This window comes from Metopolophium dirhodum, chromosome 5 (genome assembly GCF_019925205.1).
Source record: "Metopolophium dirhodum isolate CAU chromosome 5, ASM1992520v1, whole genome shotgun sequence".
Lineage (NCBI taxonomy): Eukaryota > Metazoa > Arthropoda > Insecta > Hemiptera > Aphididae > Metopolophium > Metopolophium dirhodum.
In genome coordinates, this window is record NC_083564.1 from 15,132,532 (window position 1) to 15,142,769 (window position 10,238).

Here is a 10,238-nt window from a genome sequence, read left to right on the forward strand (position 1 = left end):
ATGTCCAAACCAATTTTTTTTAAACCCAAATTTTATAGTGGCGAACCAGACGAATGTGTCAACGAATTTATTGAAAATTATAATTTTTATATCTGTGGCTAATGAGTGGTCTGATGATAAAAAAATAATGTATGTCCCAATATATCTCAAAAAAAGCGCAAAGGCATTCTATCAAAATTATATCATAAATAATCCTACACCAACATGGAGTCATTTTGAACTAGCACTCAAGGAATATTTCATTTTACCGGGGAGGACCAGAATGCTTATAGCAAAATTAACAAACATAAAATTAAAATTAACCGAAACAGTTTCGCAATTTCTAGCGGATTTCCAATTATTAGCCCATAAAGTTAACCCTAAAATGACGAACACGGAAAAAATTGATTTAATATTGGAAGCACTCCCACCCGATTTTTATAACCCAGTCGCATTAATGAATAATAATACACTCTCGGACTTACAAAAAAATTTGCGTAAGGTAGAATCAGCAAAAGCAACGGTAAATGAACGAAATAACACTCATAATTTTGATGCTCTTAAAGCAGAAATAGAATCTTTAAATCAAAAACTGGTAGAACAAAATGCTTTTGTTGCTAATCAATTATCATACAATAATAATGGCTATACAAATAATAATCGCAATAATTTTAAAAGATATAATTATAATAACAATAATAACAATAGATATCAGAATTATAATACAAATAGAGAAAGAAACTTTAACGACTCAAATAATTTTAAGAATAATAAATTTGATAGAAATAATTATTACCAGTCAAATGAAAACTTTAATGGTAAACAACATTTTAATAACAGGCAGTTCACGGGTAATCAAAATCGTAACACAGGTTTTAAAAATAATAATAATTTTCAACAACCACATACCATGAATAATGTTAATAAAAGTAAATTTTATAATTCACTACATCAAAGTTATGATAATAAAAAGTTTAATTATTCAAATCAGCATTATAAGCCAGATAATAATATGAATAATCATAATCAATCAAATCACTTACCCGAAAACACCAACCAAGGCCCTTACTCGGGTCAAAATAATGATCCATCGAATAAAAAAACATTTAATAATCAAAAAAACACGTAAGTCGTGAGGTAGACATTAGGCTGACATTTATCTCCTGACAATTTTATGAAAAATCCTAATTTTGACGCACTTAAAAATTCAAATGAAAAGAATGCTGAACAGATTTCTAGCTGTACTGAGAATGTTAACGAGGTACCTATTCCAGCTATTAGATTAGAAGTAGTTGGATTTATAAATAATAAAGAAACCCCTTTCATATTAGATTCAGGTGCAACTATTTCTGTTATTAACATCGTACAAGTTCAAATAAAAAATGCCTTTATCGATACAAAAAATGTTAGAGTTCATACAGCTAATGGCTCGATTCTAAAAGTAGAAGGAAAAATGGATATTAATATACTATTTCACAATTTAATTTTCCCAATCCAGTTTGTATTAGTTTCTAATCTTGCTGGACCAGCGTTACTTGGTACAGATTTTTTGAGTAAATATAGAGTACAATTAGATTTTTTTAATAAAGAAATAGTTATGTACGAAAATATAAATAATAAAGTAAAATTTAAAATTGGAGCTAAAAATGATATTTTAAATAGTTGTGAAATTGTAGACGATAGTTTTAAACAACATAAAGAATCTACAGAAACTAAGGAAAATAAAATCAAAGTAAATACTAGAAATACCAAAGTAAATAATTCAATTTTAAACGAGCAAAATGATAATATTATACTGTTAGAAAAATTAGCTAAACAAGTTCATGACCCTTATGAAGAGTGGGGGGATTATAATAAAAATATTAAAGAAAAACATTTTGAAATAAACAATGTAACTCTATGTGAAACAGATAAAATTGTTAATAGTAATAAAATAAATGATACTTATGAAACACTAAATAAATCAATAACTTCTTTAGCTTCAAAGTTCGTTAAGCTTGAGAACGTACCATCGGATGGTAATTGTGGTATACACGCGCTAGTTAAAATTTTAAATAATGAACAAATAAATGTAAATTTTAAATAAATCACAGACTTGTTAAAACTAACAAAATATAAAATGCCAATATGGTTAGAAGCCGAAGATTTAGCAGCTGTCACAAATCATTATAATTTAAACTTGATAGTAATACAAGAAACACTAACTAGCGATAATAATTTCACAGCGTTAGCATATTATAAACCTGAGAGAAAATATGTATCTGTTTTTTATAATTTAAATCACTGGACGCCGGGGGTCCTTTCAAACGAAATTAATACCGCTGTTATAAACTCCATTGTTGTCTACGATTTACCATCACTAAAATCACGACACAGCATTTTACATTCTCGTTACAAATGTAATGACATATTGGGAGGTGAGAATATTTATAATATATCTAATAATGCTGATATTATGCATAATAATAACCGCCCGATAGTGAATTCAAAAAAACTTGAAAAAATATCTCCAGACATAACGTGTGAACATTTTGATATTAACCCAGACTTAACAACTCAGCAAAAAGGCGAATTAATACAATTATTAAATAAATATAAAAATATTTTTTCACAATCTAAATGGGATCTAGGTGAAGTAGATACGGAGCCTATTGAAATAAAATTAACGGACAATACACCAGTAAATTTGAGAAATTTTAAATTAAGTCTTTCAGAAATTAAAGAAATCGAAAAACAAACTAAGGAATTATTAGAAGCCGGTATAATTGAACATTCATTGAGTCCATATTCATCACCTGTATTTCTCGTACCGAAAGGACAGCCACAAGGCACAAAAAATAAAACTGCCTCAGAATATAGGATGGTCTTAGATTATAGGCGCGTAAATGAAAAAACTCATAAAGAAGCATTTCCTTTACCCATCATACAAAATATTTATGACACACTGGCAGGAAACAAATATTTTTCTTGTTTGGACGCAATGTCAGGTTTTCACCAATTAAAATTACATGAAAATTCTAAAGAGATTACGAGTTTTTCAACGTCAACGGGACATTACCAATTTACTCGCTTACCTTTGGCTTAACTAATGCACCTCAAAAATTTCAAAAAGTAATAAATAAAATTATGGCAGGATTAAATTATCGAATTAATTGTTGCTATCTAGATGACTGTGTATGTTTCGGTAAAACATTTGAGGAACATTTAAATGCACTTGAAATGACGTTTGAACGACTATTAAAATATAGATTAAAATTGAAAGTATCAAAATGTAAATTTGGATATACCGAACTAAAATTGCTAGGAAACATTATTAATGGTCACGGAATAAAACCCACAAAAGAAGGCTTGTTAGCAATAAAACAATTTCCCTCTCCAACTACTATTAAACAACTTCGTAGTTTTCTTGGATTAGCAAATTATTTCCGTAAATTCATCCCAAATTTCAGTAAGGTAGCACACCCACTCACAGAATTCACTAAAGGAACATTTAAAACAAAAAAATCTCCAATAAACTGGACAAATTTACACGAAACTGCGTTTAAAGATTTAAAAGATAAGCTCACCAATGAACCAGTACTGGCTCATTTCGACGATAACGCAGCAATAATATTAGTAACCGACGGTTCAAAGAAAGGCTTGGGGGCTATTTTGCAACAGCAAAATGACAATAAAGAAATACATCCCGTCTCATATGCTTCAAAAAAATTAAATGCCGCTCAAAACAATTACTCTGCACTAGAATTAGAAATGGCCGCACTATATTTCGGATGTACACACTTTCGGCAGTATCTCCATGGTCGACATTTTATTGTATGGACTGACCATAAAAATTTAATACAATTACAAACTATAAAATCTGAATCAATAATATTGAATAGGTTAAGAACTAAATTAATAGGTTTTGATTTTAAAATAATTTATAAAAAAGGCATATTTAATCAGGCAGCAGACTTTTTGTCACGATACCCCATCATAACACCACAAACAAATTATGGTAACGACTCCGAAATATCTGTCAATTTAGTAAAACCGACATTGAAATTAGATAATATAGTTGAATACAAGGTTTTTCTAGAAAAAAACTCAACTGGGGACATATTTAATTTTAATTTTAAAGAAATTGAATGTGATTTATTTGACGATTTTTTTAATAACACATATAATTTATTACATTGTGTATCGGAAGACCTAACTATGAATAAAGGAATTGCACTAAAGTTTAAACAAAAGTACGGCAAAATAAACAAATTAAAAACACAAAAAAAAGGAGACATCTTATTCCTTAAATTTAAAAATCAATATATAATTTATTTAATAACTAAAACAAAATATCACGAAAAACCTACTTATGAAATGTTTTTTGAAATTTTAAAAAAATTAAAGGAATTTTGCATTACGCACAAATTAAATAATTTAGCTATGCCACGAATTGCGTGTGGCTTAGACAAATTAAATTGGCGAATAATTTCTAATATGATAAAATTTATTTTTAATGACACGGATATCAAAATAAGTGTTGCAATACATGATCCAAATACAAATATTGTTTCGTTAATTGAACCAGTTAATATAAAAATCCTGCAAGCACAGGACAATTATTTAAAAAATATAATAACTGATTTAGAAAACCCCGAATTAATTGATATAAAATGGCAAAAAAATGCAAAATCTTATATTTTACATAATAAAAACGGATTGATTTACTATAAACAAATAATTAAAGGCGTTCCTAAGTTAGTACTAGCGATTCCAATAGTACTTTCCAAAGAAGTAATAAAACATTTTCATGATAATAAAATGTCAGGAGCACACTTAGGAGTTCACAAAGTTTATAATAAAATTAGAACTAGATACCATTGGCCGTTGATGCACAAACAAATAAAAACATATGTTACTTCCTGTATTCATTGTCAGAAACGTAAACCTGATAAATCAGTACAGGTAGGAAAAATGCGTACGTACCCAGTAGAAGTGGAATACCCTTTTCGGATGTAACAATCGATTATGTTGGTCCCTTAATGATTTCGAGAGGATTCAAATATATATTAGTAGCGACCTGTAGAGTAACAAAATATTGCGTAGCAAAAGCTTGTAGAAATGCAGATGCTAAAACTACAACCGCATTTTTATTAGATTTAATTCTGTCTTATGGAGCTATGAAAGTAGTTAGATCAGACAATGGTACCCATTTCACTGCCAAAGTAATTTCCGACATGTTAACTATTTTAAATATTAAGAAAACAGAAGGTATTGCATACAGACCAACAAGTCAAGGAGGGGTAGAAAATCAAAATCAGGTAATAGTTGACATGATAGCCCCGTACATGCAAGATAATGAGAAATGGTCCGATGTATTAAAAATAGTATTACACGCATATAATTCAGCAATACATTATTCGACAGGATATTCTCCATTTTATTTACTTCACGGTTACGAACCTAGTTCAATTTTTGACATCGCAGTAATCCCTAATTCATTAGAGCACTCAGTTATCGAAGAATTAAATAAATTACAGAGAGTTCGTGACACTATACCGGAGATATTAAAAAAAGCTTTTGAGAATCAAAAAACAAATATAGATAAAAATAAATCAGACATAGATTTTAAAGTAGGCGAACAGGTCTTAGTAAAAATACCAGTACGTAAACATACATTTTCCGATAGATATGATGGACCATATCCCATAATAAAGAAATTAAATACAAATTCATATTTAATAAAATTACCTAAGAATGGTAAATTAGTAGATGTGCCAATTCATGTACAACAAATAAAGAAATGTATCGATAAAAAACACCCAACGCATAGTACGTATTATTATTCATAATAAAAAGGAACCCGATATCAGCATGAAATAAGGCGATTTCATTATTATACCTATATTGTATTATTGCATATTACATACAGATTAGTCCCACGACAACCGTCAATCGAACACTTGTTCTTACATTTTCAGTATGTTAATATCTTATAAAAAATTAGTATGCCCAGATAATAGTAAAATACTAAAACTATTTGGAACAGGGATCCTATCAATAAACGAAGCTTGCTATGTAACAACCCCTACAACAATTTTAAAACCAAATAATTGTTATGCTAATATGACGACAAATATAGACTTTGCACCACAATTTCACTTAACAAATGTGTCTACAAACTTAATAAATAAAATTAATAAAATACAAGAACCACCAATAACTATACCGGTATTAAAGACGATAGACAACCAATTATCTGATATATCAAAATCTTCTAATTCATTAGACTCTGTAATAAACATGTTAGAAATACAAGAAGAAAGTTTAAGAAAGGAAACATATTTAACTACTCATAATTATTCATTATACGCTGTAATAATAATTGTAGGGTATATAGTTATACACATTATCATAAAATATATCAAAAATAAATGCAGAAGTTATTTTTTAGAGACTGCAACAACCTAACCAATACGTAGACGTCAAAAAAGTTATTTAGATGCACCAGTTTAAAAATAAAAAAAAATTATAAAATATTAGAAATAAATGCAGAATGTACTTTTAGGGGCTACACTAGCCCAAACATTACAAATACGTCAAGTAAATCATTTAGTCGCACTCGTTTAAAGAATAAATAATTACATAGTATTTAAATGATACAATAAAAATATAACACATAATATATTCTACAATAGTCTATGTATAATGAAAGTAAAATCAATGGTAATTAAAGAAATAAAAAAAAAAAACTTAATGTGCAAGAGATGCGTTGGTTGTGTGCCCTTATTTATACGAAGACCTATAATTAATAAACTTACTTAAAAGTTTTTCAAATTATTCGAAAATTGTTATGACTTCATTAAAAGTATAATAAGTATCAGAGTTTAGGCACAACTAGAGTTATAATAAATCAATTTTTATTATGTTCAAAAAATTTATTTGTTAGATATTTAAATTCTAAAAAGAGACCTTGTGAGTCGGCATTTCATAATGTGTCCACATTGACCCCACCTAGAACAATCTCTTATCAAGTATTTCAAACATGGATAGATATGAAAATTGAGAAAAATATATCTTAATGACCTAAACTATATACATTCAAAAATATATATTTTAATGAAATTTATTTATACGCATATATAAAATGACCAAAAGCGTTAAATATTGCGATGCTAAATTTGTGTTTCCTTATTCTTGTCATATATTACAAGGAAAGACATAATTTTTATGATTAAGTGGGTAGAATTTTTTTACTACTAGCTTCTATACCGAAAAAGGCAAAGTATTAGACAATTTATGAATAATTTTATTCTTATAAATACTTACGTTTGAAATATGAAAACCAAGTATTTAAACGTTATAAAGCGCAAATTTTGATACAGAACGAAATAGGTATACTATATTATTTTAATTATACTTATTTTAAATGAAACTATAGACATCTATTACTTTCATTAAAGGAATTATGGTCAAGACAAAAATGTATCGATAATTATGAGGCACACATCATACCACTTCGACGTTGTTTTAGATACTAAATAAAACTGAATTTGAATAGGATTTCAAAGTATTTTTCATTATAACAAACAAGGAGGCTATTTGTTACTTTTTGTTCCCTGTTTCCAATTGGATATAACATAGTACAAAACGTATGCATGGGTTATTGATGAATGAATGATGACGATGTTAATAATATTTTTGATATAATAAAATATACACTGTATACTAATCATAGATGATTTCAGAATGAGTTGCAATACAAGAGCAATGATTTACGATGTTATGAATGACATTCTTAAACAGCTGTTTTAACGGCTATACAGTAATGACGTTTTCTTTATACTTTTATTATATACTTGATATTTTTTTTTTTTTACTAACAAATAGTTTTAGTTTATTATGACTTTATGTAAACCTGAGAACCACTATTGTTCTAAACATTGTAAACCCAAATCTATAGTTATAATTTTAAGGCATGTCTACTTGTCACAAAATAATCTGTAAACTTATCCAATTTTTGGCAACGTTTTTCATTGGATAGGTAAGCAATAATGAATAAATACAATTTTTATAATGTATAATTTTTATTTTATGTGTATAATGTATATGTATATATAGTATATATTATACATGTAATTCTATTTTTTTTTATTATTTCTTTTTCTTCTTTTAAAAAAATAACGTAATAATGACATGACCACCAAAAGTAACTTAAATTTAATGAGTAAAATATAACCGTGTTATATCCTGAGAAGATTAAATGAGGGATTTTCCAACAAGGCTATATTCACCGAGAAGTACGGAATAGATGGTCATCGTCGAAAATAACCAAGGTATAATCACGCGTTTACTAACATACCTTTGATTACAGTTTTTTTTAATTTTAATTTTTTTTTCAATTTAAAATCTGAGGGCAGATTTTAAGTGGCGAGGGGGGTAACTGTAACGATTCGCAGTTTACTGACTCGTCATTTATGTCGGACTCGGCGAATTTGCTTTGGTAAACAGAAAACAGGAACGTAGAGTACGAGCATATGTATTATTGGCATAGCAGCCAGTCGAGTTTTGAACCGTGAAATAGAGACTATACATCAGTCTACTATAGTCATATTTATAATATTATTAAACGTAATTAATTGATTAACTTTAAGTATAATATAATAACGTACCTAATAGTTAAATTATAATAATTCAGTATTGTTCAACTCGTACTCCGCTACTCCTGTTATCTTCAATATACTACCCTTAAGAACAGGGTTACTCAGGTGATAGTGTATTTTATTGGTTATAATATTATAATTATTTTAGTCTTGAATAAAACATTGTATTCGTTGCTATATCGTGTTAATTGTGTTAGTTTATGAACGCAGGTCATAAGTTTCTAGGACCTGTAAAATATAACTCAGAAAACTTTATTTATATCAATTCAACAACCCGGATCTAAGGACCGGTTCGTGTAGTGGGAATAGCCAACCAACTACTCCTTAACTGGATAGAGTTAGGTATAAATATCGACAGTCACTGGGTTTGACAGCCGAGGAGGTGTGTTGCAGAATACTAAGAATTATTATCTTATTATAAATTATAAATTATTTAGATATAATATGGCTATTTGGTGAGCAAGTGGCCAAGAGCGTCCTCAGGCGGGGTGGGTGGAGGAACCTGCTCCCCCAATTGGCTTTTTCTGTGTAAATTATTCTAATTATTAACAATGATTTTAATCTCCTGAAAAAACTTAAAAAATTCCATAAAAATTTTAAATAATTGTAAATAATGCACTAAATTGTTTTTATTATAAATTATAACACACATTTTAAACTTAGAAAAAAAAGTAAAAGAAGTTTACAGAAAAAACTGATCATTTCTGGACTTCTTTAATCTGAAAAATTAATTATTCTTTTAGATTCTGAGCGAAGCGATGAATGTATTGATTTTACAATGATGTGTGTTTTTTTTTTTAGTTTTTTAATTTTCTTTTGTGTCTGTCGTCACCTTTTAGGACAGTAAAAGTGCTTGGATTATCTTCAACAGTAACTTTTCTGATAGGAAAATTAATCTAGTTGGTACATTGGGGAATCAAAAGTTAAAATTTCCCAGTAGTTTACAAGGCTCCTGATATATTACATATTTTACTATAGCATTTAAAAAATATTAAAAACACAAAAATTTTTTTTTATAAGAATTTAATGTTTAAATTTTGACATCATTTATCAAATTAAACATTTAATAATTATTTTATTGTTAAAATTTATAAAATGATCAACTTTTATATTTAATGCTACTAATAGGTGGGTCCTTATTCCCGCAACTTCATAATGTTATTATTATTCTAATCGCACGTATACTTATTGCGTTTAAATGTATAGATTGTATATTTCTTGTAAAAAAAAAAGAATTTCAAATTTAAAAAAAGGTTCCACTTAAATAGGCTATGTATAAATTACTTTATTCACATTAATATCATAAAATATACTTGTTCGGTGCCATAATTTAAATCGACGAATCCTTATTTCAGAGTAAAAGGAAATACTGACATGGGACTGTGGTATAACAAAGTGGGAACAAACAACCACTTCGCCAAAAAACAGGCAGTGGTAAAGTACAGATAACACTAGGATGACATTTTCTAACAAGTGAAAAATTATGGAGAAAGAATTTAAGGAAATTGGGTTTTAGGGTTATATTGGAAACACAATATAAACATAAGTATTATATTATTATCTTAACATTACTAAAAATATTAAATTATAATATTGTTTTAAATATGTGTGTAGCAT

At 28.0% G+C, this 10,238-nt stretch overlaps 1 pseudogene; it reads left to right on the top strand.

Annotated features, from left to right (window-relative positions):
- On the top strand, positions 1-1,108 carry LOC132945544 (GATA zinc finger domain-containing protein 14-like; annotated as a pseudogene).
- The last annotated feature ends 9,130 nt before the right edge of the window (positions 1,109-10,238 follow it).